This window comes from Nyctereutes procyonoides, unplaced genomic scaffold (assembly GCF_905146905.1).
Source record: "Nyctereutes procyonoides isolate TBG_1078 unplaced genomic scaffold, NYPRO_anot_genome, whole genome shotgun sequence".
In the NCBI taxonomy this organism is placed as follows: Eukaryota; Metazoa; Chordata; class Mammalia; order Carnivora; family Canidae; genus Nyctereutes; species Nyctereutes procyonoides.
The window spans coordinates 38658854-38673325 of NW_026575136.1; positions in this window are offsets into that span (position 1 = coordinate 38658854).

Below are 14472 nucleotides of genomic sequence, written 5' to 3' on the forward strand. Positions count from 1 at the left end.
TGTATGGGCACATTGTGTACATATATACGTGAGTGTATGTGTGTGTACATGTGAGTGTGTGTTCATATACATGCAAGTGCATGTGTGTACATATACACACAAGTGTGTATGTGTGTATAGGTGAGGGCATGTGTGTATATGTGTGTATACATATGAGCATGAGTGTGTGTATATGTATATGTGTGTATGACATATACATACGAGTACATTGTGTGCATATATACACACAAGTGTGTGTATGTACACATGAGTGTACGTGTGTGTACATGGATCTATAACCCATGGCACAGGGTCACTATAGGAGCTAAGCGACACCATCCATCTAAAGCACTTGGCACAACCCTGAAGTGCACAAGCTGGTATATTTTGGACTTATATCTTCTCATCAGCATTGTCATCCTCACTACTGTCAGCCTCCTTTAGAGCCACGAGGAGTTAAAAGGTGACTCTGAGAGCAAAAATGTCAGCAATGCGAACCCTGCGGTGCACTTCCCTACCATCACGAATGGCAGCGTGTGACCCATGGGCTCCATGCCAGGTGCTCTTCACCATTGGCCATAAGAGGACTGTCTGGCCTCCCTTGTTAGCCCAGGTGATATGCAACCCTGCGTGCTTGGACATGGAAAGGAAGGGAGTCTTAGAAGGAAAATAAGAGCAAATGCTCCGAGAGGGCGTGTGGGAATCTAATGTGTTGGCAAAGGAAGTCAGGACATCACCACACTCCCTCAGACCCAGGCCGAGAGCCCACAGCCCCGTGCCACCCTGGCTGACACATCACACTGTCCTCCCCGACACCTGGTCGCGGAGGCCAGCGCTGTCTGCACAGGCACGATGAGGACCAGAGCCATCTGGGTCTGTGTTCAGAAGTAAGGTTGCTGAGCCCCACCCAGGGTTTCCTGAGCCCAAATCCCTGCTGGGTGGGAAGGGACTCCTCATGTTTAACATGTTTCTCCTGGGCAGCCCCGGTGGCTCAGTGGTTTAGTGCCTCCTTCAGCCCAGGGCATGATCCTGGAGACCCAGGGTCGAGTCCCACATCAGGCTGCCTGCATGGAGCTTGCTTCTCCCTCTGCCTGTGTCTGTGCCTCTCTCTCTCTCTCTCTCTGTCTCTCTTGAATAAATAAATAAAAATCTTTAAAAAAATGTTTCTCCCATTATTCTTACAATCCTAAGATGGGAGAACCTCTGACCTAGAGGAGACAAACACGTTTGACCTATCCCCTTAGTACAAGAGCTTTCTGGAGAATGGGAGACTGGTTTTCTTTGAGGGATATCTCACACTTCCTTGGACTAGAAATTTCAAACCTAGTTTCCTCCTCCAGGAAAATAAATGATTATTGAGTAAATTTATCCCCAAAGTCTATCCTACCTCCCACATTATTGAAAACCACTGGGATGAAGCTAGGTTGCAACTTCCATTTGGAGACGTTGACTCAATTACTCCAAAAGTTGGTCAGCCCTGAGCACCACCCCTCTGGTGGCCACCTGCGGAGCTTTTTTCCACTGGCAAGTGATTCCAAACCAGAACCTAAAAACGGTAATTACTAGAGCATCCTTTTAGTTAAGCACTGTTACAAATTATCTAAAATTTAACATAGCATCTTTATCCAAGTTTAGAACCTCTGTGTCCAAAATTATACACCGATAAAAAGCACACAGAATAACAGTCACCTCCCCACATTCTCGGGTATTTTCTAGTGTTCAAAGAATTCCATGGATCGTCAGCCACTGGATACGATGAACACCGCAGCTCCGTGACAATATAAGAAAACAGGAAACCGTGCTAACTTAACCTAGCATCTGTTGACAGCAGATCTTTGGTTCCAGGATCTAGGGGCACCATGCGCACCCGTGGAGTAGCTTTCTGAGCTGCGACATGTCCTGAGTCTCATTCTGCTCAAATTACACATCATGCGGACTCCCCAGAGGAATGTCAGCCCTCTGGGTTCACCCTACAAAAAGCCTAAAGCAGGACTTTGCACACAGTGGGCATTCAGGACATGTTCCCTGAATTTAAATCACAGGATTCAGGGATGCACAGGTGGCTCAGTGGTTGAGCGTCTGCCTTTGGCTCAGAGTGTGACCCCGGGGTCCTGGGATCGAGTCCCGCATCAGGCTCCCTGTAAGGAGCCTGCTTCTCCCTCTGCCTGTGTCTCTGCCTCTCTCTGTGTCTCTCATGGATAAATAAATAAATAAATTAATCTTTTAAAAAAATAAAAAATAAATCACAGGATTCATATCTTAAATCATTTGATAATTACCTACTGAGGACCTACTATGCACCAGTCTGCTCATCTCTGGGGATCATTATTGAGGAACAGATTTCCTGAAGGCAAATGCAGTCATAAATACGATAAGCAACCGTGCACGAGGACAATCTGGAAGCAGGAACTGGGAAGGGCCAAGCCCAGGCCCAGGTGGGGAGAGGTGTCAGAGTCACAGTTCTCAAAAGTAAGACCTCATTAAAAATCACAACCATTGTTAACCATTTGGATGCTGATGGTGAAAAAATTTGAGTAAGACATTTTCAAATATATCTAAATAATTTCCTTATCTCTACACTCACTGAACAATGCAGCCTCTGGATGATTTTTTTCCATGGCTTTGTTCTCATACTCACCTGAACAGATTATAGGAAACAACTGAAAAAGATAACCGAAATCTTACCACATCCCATATAATAATAAAATGATGTGAGCAAAGTCAAAACATGGCCAATAAACTACATTAATAAATTATCCTGCATTTTTAGTATTCTGTTATCGTTAAAGAAAACCAGAGTTAAGCATGGGAGAAGCCTACAGACTAATTATTTGGGGACTTTTCTTGGAAGAACAACCCCTTTAGACACATATTGAACAACCATCGACAAATGACTTGACATAACAAAACTTCAAAATCTAGTGGTCTAAGTTTTAGCTAAATTTGACTTTTTAAAAAAATGGTTATGAGAGGATAAGAAAATGGATAATCATTTGTTTAAATTATAGAGAAAAAATTTTATAAGTTAATGTCCTTAAATATCTATCTCTGAAGAAAGCCAGTTCAAAGTACTTAATCAACTGGCAAGTGCGAGCATCATCAATTAACAAATCGGTCTAGTCACAGGTGATTTTTTATGTAAATGCCAGCATTTCGGTAGCTGTAATTCTATATTTTGTTGGGAGACCAAAACCTATTCTTGCAGCACCCATCTCCTGCCATCGTGCAGGAAGGTGACCCGGGAACTGGATGGCGGTGGCAGTCACAGCTCTGCAGGCTGCAGCCTGGGCTCCTCTGCACACCCCCCGCGTCTCCTCTGTGCAGGCTCTTCGTGGTCACCTTCTCCAGCTGCCCCCCAGCTTCTGCCTTGGTGAAAAGCACAGGGCTAGGGTCAGGCAAGTGGGGTGAAACCCTGTGAGCTGTGTGAATGGAAGCAAAATGTTTCGTGCCTTCAAGTTTACATTTTCTCCTCTGAAATCTATCCTAACAGCTGTCGATATCGGTTCTCAAGAGGGAGTTGGCAACTCCCGGCACAGAGCGAGCTGTCCACTAAGGATGCTCTCACCGTGCCAGGTGTATGCTCCCCGCAGCGCCCCTAGAACCGGGCCACCACAGGTGAGGTCTGTCTCTCTCTCTGCTTGGATGGACCATCCCTGGGTCTGTCTCAGGTATGCCCTCTGCCTGTCCCCACGCCAGCCCACTGGGCGTTGGTCACCCCTGCTGTTGACAGTCTGATCACTTTCTCCCTCCGTTAAAACATCTGATTCCAACAAACTCAGTTAGTCCTAGATACTTGCTCCTTCAGGAAGCCCCTCCACTCTGCTCCCCAAGATCACTCGGAGCATAAACACCAGCACAAAACTGATCATGCTCTGTTTATTCACTCCCAGTTTGCCTCACTCACTAGGGCTGTGTGCTCTGGAAGGACGTCGGCTCCCGAGATGCATTTGTGAGTGACCAGCACGTCCTGCTGCATCCAGCACATCTGGACACACCACGGCAGCCATTCTCATGGCTGTAAACCTTGCCACCAGGAAATCCTTCAACATACCTCTTCTTGCTGAAATCTAAGCAAAATTTCCTGTTCTAATAGAGGGAGATGGCTATAAAACTGTTCTCCATAATTTTTTGAAAGATTGTATTTATTTATTCATGAGAGACACAGAAAGGGAGAGAGAGCGAAGCAGAGACACAGGCAGAGGGAGAAGCAAGAATCCAATGTGGGACTCGATCCCAGATCCCGGGATCATGCCCTGAGCCAAAGGCAGATGCTCAACCACTGAGCCTCCCAGGCATCCCATGTTCTCCATAATTTATGAATGGTTATCACTGAATCACGATTTAGCTTCCTCTACTCCAGGTGAACAATCCCAATTACTTATTTCTATTGATCAGACATATGCATGGCTCAGGTCATTACCTTCTAAGTGTTGTCTTCATTCCAACTATCTGATGGGTCACAGAAATGGCCAAAAACCTGGCAACCATTGAGCAGATAAGAACTACCTCAGACTCCAATGCTAGCTGTCCTCAGCTCAGGCTACCCTGGCTTTCTTGGAGGCGTGTAAACGTGAGCTGCGCCGAAATGAGTTTCTCTGGATACTCTGTTAAACTCCGTGTGGAAAGGACCAGTCCTACCTGTACTGGGTCTCCCATGACCACTGGGTATGAGCAGGTGCCCAAGAACAAATGGTGGCACCACACAAAGTCCGCCCCAACTAACACGGCGGTGCTGGTGGGCCCTAGCCTGGAGGCACTCATTGCTCCTTCAGGCACGAAGGTGGGCATGGTCTGATTCACCATAGTCTTGCTACCTGCCCCTATTGCCCTACCAACATCAGCTACATCCATACAGAGAATAGCAAGTAATGTTTCAGGCTCTAGGTCCCTCCGCTGACCTGCATTTCTGAGGCTCCAGCTTGTGAGGCTGTAACCACAACAGTAAGAAGTCAAAAGGTGGGCCTGAGACACTTCAGAGACATTTGCAATGGGAAGTGGACAAACATTGATCTTCACTTTAATTTGGTCCTGGAAAAAAAAAAAACTGTGGCTTTAAATTCATGGAGTCTTTCCCTAAAATACTTCTCCAGATGGGTATGTGCTCAGTCACGTTTTTCTGTCTTGACTGTTCCTTGTATCAATGGGAGACCTCTTCCTCTCCTTGGCATTCCCTCCATACATTTGCATAAAATGTTTCCTTAGTTAAATAAGGCTCTTTGAGCTCAACACCGGCTCATTCCGCCAGCTTCTAGAAGGCGTATTTACGTGCACAGTGGTAACTGGAATGCAGGGTTGGCCAACACCTCATGAGATTTTTGGTTTGACTAAAGTTACATTTTTGTGTTGTTGTTTCTTTTAATTCAGTCACCAGGATGCTGATTCTGATTAAGTAAGTTTCGTTTTCAGGAAACAAGCCTTCCCAACTCTGAGGAGACAGGGATGGACGAAATTGAAAACTTAAGATGGATGGAAAATGTTAAGTAAGAAAGGAAAAGAAATAGATAACAATTAAAAAGGATACAGTTGTTTGTCTTGTATTTCCAGAGCCAGAAATGTGTGTGGAGATGGATCTGAGGAAGCAACACTGGCTACGGAGAGTATTTACTTTGTCCTCAGAACTGGAACAGGAGAATCATGCAGAAGTCACTTGCGCATCCCCAGACTTGATTGTCCATTGGGCAAATAGTGCGGACACACCCCCTGTGTTTCCATCCTCGGGCTCCACCCAAAGCCTGTTCTCGTCTCCGTATTCTGGTTTCTCCTCAGCATCCATGAAACTCCTTGGACAGGCCTGGGTGGGTCATCCTCTTAATCAGAGGTGGGAGCTGGAGTCCCTGGTGCCATCTTGTTCCGAAGGTGCATTTACCCTGTGCACCTGCTCCTGCACGATGATCCAGGTGTCCGTACGTGTCGCCTCCAGCATGAACATTTCAGTTAATGACACAGAAGCAATATGAACACAGATCGGAGTCTCTGTGGGTGACTGGTGGTGAAGTGGGGTCCCCCTGCAGCCCCTCGCACCTTGCAGATCATGCTTCTCGGGCGTTAGTGCACGTGACAACCACCCGAGCAGTGGGTGAACTCAGAGTCCTGTGCCCCACTCCAAATATCCCATTCGGTGGGGTTGGTGAAGTGCTCAAGGAACCTCGTATAAACACAAGGTGCTGGAGGCCAGAGAGCCGCCTGCACTCGGAGGAGACGGGGAAACGCTGCTGTCTGAGCACCGCAATGCCGCACCCACGCGCCTCATTCTGCCCCGGATCCAGCCTGGCGCCTTTGGTGTGAGAGACCCACCAGGTGTGTTTCCAGAGACTGAATGGGGAGAGCACAAAACAGAGATGAGTGGGTAAGTGATCAGGAGGGGAGCTGGGGTCGGACTTTTCAGAAGGGCCCCCGTGGTACCAGGTTTCGAACCCGTCTTCCTCACATCACGGGGAATCAGCTGTTCAAGGGACCTCTCTTTGCGGCCGAAGGGGAGAGGCCCAAGGATGTTAAAGCGTGGCCCACAAGCCGGAGCTGGAGGGAAAAGATGGGGACTTGGAGCCACGCTGCACCAGCACCAAGGAGCCCGCTCCCTGCAGACAGAAGGACCCCAAGCATCAACGAGCTGCAGGCCAACAGCCATTATCCTGAAGCCCAATATCTGACATATGCCCAGAGTGAGTTTACCAAGGAGCCTAGAATTGGACCATATTTGGGGGAAGGGGGACGCTCTAAGGCTTTCTTTAGATCCCTTTCTTAAGAAGACATTTGATTCGGAAGCAAAACAAGAGATAATCTGTGAATAATGCTCTTGGTGTCGTGGAGACAGAAGGAGTGGTGAAGAAACGAGATTAGGCAGGAAAGCGGCGGCACTCCGCAGCCCCCAGCGTCCGGGGCCACCTCGGCGCTGTGCACTTGAGTCTCTGCACTAAATTGCATCCACTTAGAAGAATAGTGGGAGCTGCGGTGAAGGCCCTGGATTAATGGAGCTTGAACAACTTCAAATACCACTGAACAAGTTCTGACAATATCTTGTAAAGTTTCTCTGCTCAGGCCGGGTAAACAGCACACTGTCTCTTTAACTGATTTTAGTTTTTTTTCCTTTTCTTTTCTTTCTTTCTTTCTTCTTTTTTTTTTTTTTAGTTTAAAGATTACATTTAATATCTATTTCCCAGCAGTGTACAAACTGACATCATCTACTCATAAAAGCGGAATGCTTTGCTTTTTTAAGCTTCAAGCTGAATAACAAATTGCCACAGATGACAGCGTAAAAGAATAACAGAATGGAATCAAAAGAAAATTCATTGTCAACAGAAACCCCCTGCTGAGGAATTTCAATTTCATATATCTAATTATCCCTGTCAGTTGGAAGAACTGACAAAAAGCATTCTTTGTTCTCTTGTTCTGCCTCCTGCATCTCACTCCCAATTAATTCCGGCATACAAATATGACTAATTGTCTTTGCAGTACTCAAGAGCTCTGTATATAAATGTTCACGAACTGAAAATGATTTGGAGGGTATTCATGCACCGATTTATGATATTCGAGCACAATAGACATGCATAATTCAGGTGACCATGTTAGCGCCCTCACACACCCGCATTACAGAGATGAGGCAAGATTCTCTTTTCACGTCGTTTTTTCATATCTGCTTGGTGACAATAACTCACTTTGCACCTATTAAAAGAGGAAGCATTATATGTCTGCTGTGGCTCATTGAAATTACCATGAACAAGATTATCAGCATTTAAATAGCATATGGGCAGTGAAGTGACTTGGGGGGAGAGGCAGAAAAATATTAGGGACTTCTTAAAAGCACTACAAGATCTCGCTGTGAAGGTTAAAGTCTGGAGTTTTGATTTCAGTTTGTTGGTGGTGCTGTTTGGGAGATTTGATTTGTTTTTTTTCCGTTTCTTTCTTTTTCCTTTTTTTTTTTTTTTTTTTTTTTTTTTTTTTTTGCCCCTCGGTCTTGATCAGTGTTGTCAAAATGCTTTTCAATTAATGTAGCTAATGCTCTCATTGTCTTCTTTAGTAAATACAAGTACAGGTTTCCCCGGCTTATTTTAACTTAGCAACTTAGTTTACACTATTTGTGGCAACATCTAAACAGAACACAAATGCGATTCAACGCGTAATAAAGAGGAAATAACATTCAAGAGGAAAAATGCTTTTGTCACTACGAAATGAATGTTTCTAAAAGCTACACTTCTCGGCATTTTAGCAAAATCATTTTTGCAATTATAATTTAAAGTTAACTCTAATTCAGAAAATGAAACTTAAAGAGTCCCTTCCAAATTATGGCGTCTAAATAGTCTTCTAAAATAAATCCACGATTCTGCAACACTATTTAACTGTTAGCACATATGTTTCATTGAATGCCCCATCTCAACATATATTTTATTATCATCTGCGGGTTTGTTGTGGTTTTTTTTGCAAAAAATTAAAAAATGAAAGCCCGTTCTGATGATAGCCGAGCAGGCTCTTTAAAGTTCAGCAAGTGAATGCTATTCACTAACAAGTAGACATTTTTTGGAGTCTAATCATATTGTCAAGGTTACTAATAAAGGACCAATATGACATTCTAAAGGGCTTAGTATAAATTACCAAAAAAAAGTGCTTTTGAGCAGTGAAAGAGATTTTTTTTTCTTTTTTTTTTTTTTTTTTTTTTTTTGTAAATTGCTTCTCCTGAATTTTTTTAGTGTGGGAACTTTTAAAAGTGTGCTTCTGGGGTAATTTTTGTTGGGAAAGCAGCAATTCAAGATATATGATCTTTACAAAGACCCATACTGTCAGCCGCTGCTTACCTGGTAGAAATAGCTAAAGGGCCGCTAAGCTGACATGCCCTTCTGTTGTTCAAAAATCCGTTAACTAGAATCCTTCCAAGCTGCAGAAAAGCCCCCCTGGACTGTCCCTCCTCCACATACCCGCCCTGTCCACATTCTGGCTCTTAGAGTCTTGCACACATTCTTCCATTTACGCCTATTGCATGATTCACAGAAGAAGAGCTTAGGCACTAACCTCTATATCCAGGGATTGAGGACTAACATGATTTTTCTTTCTTTTTTTTTTTTTTTTTTTAAGTATGGGGCATCAGATTCTCAATACAATTTGATTTAGGACATTGAAGTTGTTTGCACTGGCTCAATGCTGACACAGTAGAGGGTGAGGCTGGGTCATGCCCATTCAGAATCTCTGTCTCTACATTTCTTTATTTCCATAAGGACATAAATATGAGTCTGTGTGCATGTGTGTGTATGGCTGAGCTACAAAAGATGTTGAGATGAAATGGGAACTACACACTTTAATTCATATCTGCTTGGCTACCAGATTCGAGAAGGCAATCCCCATGAAATAGAAATGATATCATGAATCCAAGTGGATCTTAATTACAGACCAAAGTCTGGGACTCACAGTCTCTACAGGTACGAGCAGAAATCCCAGCTGCCTGAAAAAGTCCTCTCCAAATGGACTTTCAGTGAAGATGGGGTGATTCTCTAACCTTCCAAAATAGTAAATACCATCACAAGTGGCTTCGTTGAGCCGTCCATCTCTTTGGTACAATGACAAATATTCATGAACTTGGAGGCAACTTTCTGATACCTCAAGTTATAAATTACCAGAACAAAACATTTAAACAATACAGTAAATTAAAGCTCAATCAAGAGAAAATAGGTTTGTTTTGTTCTCAAAAGGTATTTAAAGTTACTAGACTCTGAGTGGTGAGTTTGAGAAAGAAAATAAAAGTCTAACAACAACAACAAAAGCATGAAAAGAAAAAGCACTTTGTGGAAAGAACTGAAGCTCCAAGGAAGAACTCACAGAAGCAGCTGAAGGAGCGAGGCCCTGCAACCGCAGCTCCTGACAGGGGCCCCCTCCGTGTGGCACCACCTCCTGCAGCCTCTGCCTGAGCTTGGGGGTGGCACAGCCTTCGCACGTCTTGCCAACCAGCCAGCAGTATAGGCTGCAGCAGGTAGCCCTGGGGGCCACCGCGGGCCTTGGATATACAGTGGGCCAGGAACCAAAGCTCCCGCAGAGCTAGACTGCAACAGGGGAGCAGCCGTGGGCATGGTGCCTGGTGGAGCGCGGTGGAGGCACGCGGGCAGCAACTGCCACCAGGCCCAGGGTGCACAGCCAGGAAAAGGAAGACTTCATAGCCCAAAGATCAAAGGAGGCCGGAAGGGGAGGCTGGGCTGATGGTGGGGACCTTCTGTCATGCCTGCAGGACGTGGCTTGGATCTATCTAGAGCACAATGACTTCCTGGAGAGGCCATCACCAATCTGTTTTACCTGCACTCAGAAGGTGCTAGTGCTGAGGTCAGATCTTGCAGCAATGACTGAACCTGTTCGAGCATATTACCTGTGCAGAGAGAGGGGTGATTGCACATTCTGTTGTCTCCTTAGGCCAAGGCTACTGCTTTGTGAAGATGCATTCTGAGAGCCGTGCTTTGCTGGGGAAACACCTCAAGGATTTGCACAACCATAGACTGTTTTGCTGGAGGGAATGAAAGAGCTAGACTCTGTTATAGATGAGGAGACTAAGACCCAGAATGGTGGAGGCTTTGCCCAAGGACACCCAATAAGAGGCCAACAAAATCCAGACCCCAAGCTCTTGCTCTTCAGTGCAGTGCACATCCCACCTCGTACTGAACTGATGGAGACTTCAAAGTCAAACTGTTCTCTTTGTGAGGCCAGTGGTGCTCCTCACAGGTTTTGCTTTGCAAAGCTGTTTCATCTCCTCCTCTTGCCAAGACTTTAAAAATTTAAGGTTGTAATAGAACAATTGATTGCTGGCCACTCCAGACCATATTGTATTATGGCTGTGAGCGATCTGAGAGCCGATTGTCCAAACCTCGTGGACACAGACTAAAGCTGCAGTGTTAGCTGCGGCTGGAGCTTTCAGTAAAGTGCCAACAATGTTAATGGGACTGAGGCATTTTGGGGATGCATGTAGAAACCAGATGTGGTCCTCAAACACAGGGATGGCTGAGGATCTCGTAAGTCCAGAGACAGAGAGGAGATGCCCTATGTCTATCTCTGTATGAGGTGGCTTATTTAGTGACGGCACTAGCAGCACAGCTCTGGTCAGTGAGGCCGCGGCAGTAGGTGGTGTGAGAGCCCTGGGGTCCTCCTGGAGCCAGCCACCTGCCCTCCTCGGGACACCCTGTTAGGTGAAGGGAAGATAGTGATAGTGATGGGGATGGGGATGGCCAAAGCTCAGCTCATTCATTGGTACCTCCCAGATAGATTTTTAAAGATTTTATTTATTTATTTTAAAGACAGAGAAAGCACAAGTGGGGAGGGCAAGGCAGAGGGAGAGGGAGACACAGACTCCCCACTGAGCACAGAGCCCAGCACAGAACCCATTCCAGGGCCCCAAGATCCTGACCTGAGCTGAAACCAAGAGAAACCTATTGAGCTACCCAAGTGTCCCAGAAGCTCACAGATATGTTAACTGTAAAATTAGAAGTTTGCTTTTCTTATAATTTCTTAAGTGTTTACATTAAGATCATTGTCAGTGTCATTCATATGCCACTGTAACAAAATGATAGAGAGATTCTGAATACCCTTGACCCAAGTTTCACCCAATGATGACACTTTGCCAAGCCGTAGAACAATATTACGATGAGGAGATGGACGTTGCTATAATCCATAAACCTTCCTTAGATTTCACCAGTTTTACGTGACTTACATGAGCGCGCGGTTTTATCCTATGAGCACAGCCCTGCCACAACCAGCGCAGCGGGGACCCAGAACCTCTCCATCGCCAGCATCCTGGGGCTACCAGGTCATCCCACAGCCTCCTTCTTCCCCAACCCCTACCCCCGGCAACAGCAGACCTGGTCTCCATCTCAGTAGATTGGTCATTTCAAAAATGCTATTGGAATGGAATCCTAAAGTTTATAACATTTTGAGACTGACTTTTTCATTCAGGAAAATAACCTTGAGATCCATCCACCTTGTTGCATGGATACATGGGTCCCGGCCCCGTATTGCTGATGCCCATCCCACAATGTGAGCAACCAGTTATGTCCTGGAGCACACCGGGTTGTTTCTAGTCTTCACTGTTAAAGATTAGGCTGCTGTGAACACGCGTGTATGGGTTTTGAAGTGAACGTAGACTCTCGAGGACAGGCGCCCAAGAGTATGACAGCTGGGACACACGGTAAGCACAATCCACACATTTAGTTTTGCGAGAAATCTCCATCTTCATTCCCACCAACCTACATCCTTGTGTTTGAAGTGAGTTGCTCGTAGGCAGACCCTTGTTGGATCATGTTGTTTGGTTTTTTAAATCTTTTCTCCCAAACTCAGACTTTAATTGTTGTATTTAGACCATTTACCCTTAAGACAATTTACCCTTATGACATATTTGGGCTCGGGTCAGGTTGTGTTCTGTGTTTCTCCTACTTCTCATCCAGTCTGTCTCTTGCCCACCTCTGGGTTACTTGAGGGTGTTTTAGGCATTCATCTTGATTTATTGATAGCGTCTTTCAAATAATACTTTATTAGTTTTTGCTTAGTATGACAGTAAATACATAATTTATCACAGTCTACTAGGGTCAACATTTTACTACTTAGAGTTAAGTATTAGAAAACTTAATTCCCCTGAAGTCCCCTTGAGTGACTGTGCCATTTCCTCTGCATGCACCACTTGGTGTTACCGTTGATGCTTTCACAGTCGAGGATGACTTAGGAGACCTGTGGGGTCCTGCACCCCCATTTCTCCTCCCTCTCTGAAGCCCTGTGCCTTCCCGTTCCATTTGGAGACCCTCCTTTAGCCATTCTTCCAGGGCGGGTTTCCTAGCAACAAATTCCTTTAGATTTCCTTTATGGGAAAATATCTTGATGTCCCCGTTTTTTTTATTATTATTTAAATTCAGTTAATATATAGTGTATTATTAGTTTCAGGGTTGAATTTAGTGATTCTTCAGTCTTATATCACACCTAGTGCTCATCACATCACGTTTTCTTCATGCCCATCACCCAATGACCTTGTCCCCCCATCCCCTCGCCTCCAGCAACCCTCAGTTTCCTAGAGTTCAGAGTCTCTATGGTTTGTCCCTCTCTCTGATTTTGTCTTATTTTATTTTTCCTTCCCTTGTCCATGTTCATCAGTTTTGTTTCTTAAATTCCACATATGAGTGAGATCATATGATAACTGTCTTTCTCTGACTTATTTCACTCAGCATCATACCCTGTAGCTCCATTCACGTCATCGCAAATGGCAAGATATCATCTTTTTGATGCCTGAATAATATTCCACTGTCTATATAGACCACATCTCTTTTATCCACTCATCTGCTGATGAACATCTGGGCTCTTTCCACAATGTGGCTCTTATGGACATGGTTGCTGTAAACACTGGGACACAGGTGCCATTTCAAATCCCCTTCAGTGTTGAAGACATTTTCATGGAACCCAGATTTCTGGGCCAACACCTGTCTTCCCTCAGCTCCTGAGAAGTGCCAAGCCCCTGGACCAGGGAAACCAGCTCCGCTCGGGCTTGTGTGCACCTCAAGAGATGTTGTTCCCCTGGCTGATTTCAACATCTTTCTTTCTCTTTAGTTTCAAGAGATTAATTAAAATGTAGGTGTAGTTTTCTTGAATTTATCTAATCTAGGATTTGTTTAGCTTCTTAGATCTGTATATTTGTCTTTTGCCCAATTTGTGAGGTTTTCAGCAATTATTTCTTCAAATACTTGGTCAGTCCTGTTCCTTCCCTCTCTCCTTCTGGGAATCAATGGTAAGTTAGCTCTTTTGTTATCGATCCACAGGTGCTTGAAATTTTTAAGTTTTTTCAATTTGGACAAATTCTGTTGATCTATCCTCAGGTCCACTGATTCTGTCATCTCCATCTGCTGAGCCCATCCAGCGAGATTTATTATTATTATTATTATTATTATTATTATTATGTGATTGTATTTTTCAGTTCTATTTTTCCATTCAGTTCTTCTTTATAACTACTACCTCTTTGCTGAGATTTTCTACTTTTTATTTTTATCCAAAAAAATATAATTCTGCTCCCACTGGAGGGTAAGTGATCATCAGCAAGGAGCTCAGCCCACAGACTCCACCGTGCAGACTGTTCATGCAGAGGGTGGGGAGAGGTTTGCGTGGGGGACAAGATCCGTCCCCCATACAAGCCTGTTGAATCCCAGGAAGGAGCAAAGCCATGCAGTTTTGTTGGTGTTCAGCTGGAGTGAGCTCTTCTGTTGGTGGAACTTCCTTTTTCTAGTCCTTCTGGCTGAGGGAACCTGGCTTCCCTGGAGATTTATTTTCTGCGCTGTTGGCAGTTCTGGGTTGGGGGCTGCTGCTGTGCCCTCTCCATCCCTGAAGACATCAGGCAGACAATAAGGAAACCCAAGGAACTCACTGTGATGCCACTCATCAAGTGTCAAGGTCCCTGCCTGCCCACCTTCCTCCTGCAGTCTCCTTATGCAAATGTGCTGTGTCATGGCCGAGACTTCCCCTTGGAAAAATAAGCAGTTGGCAGGGACAGAACTACTCCAT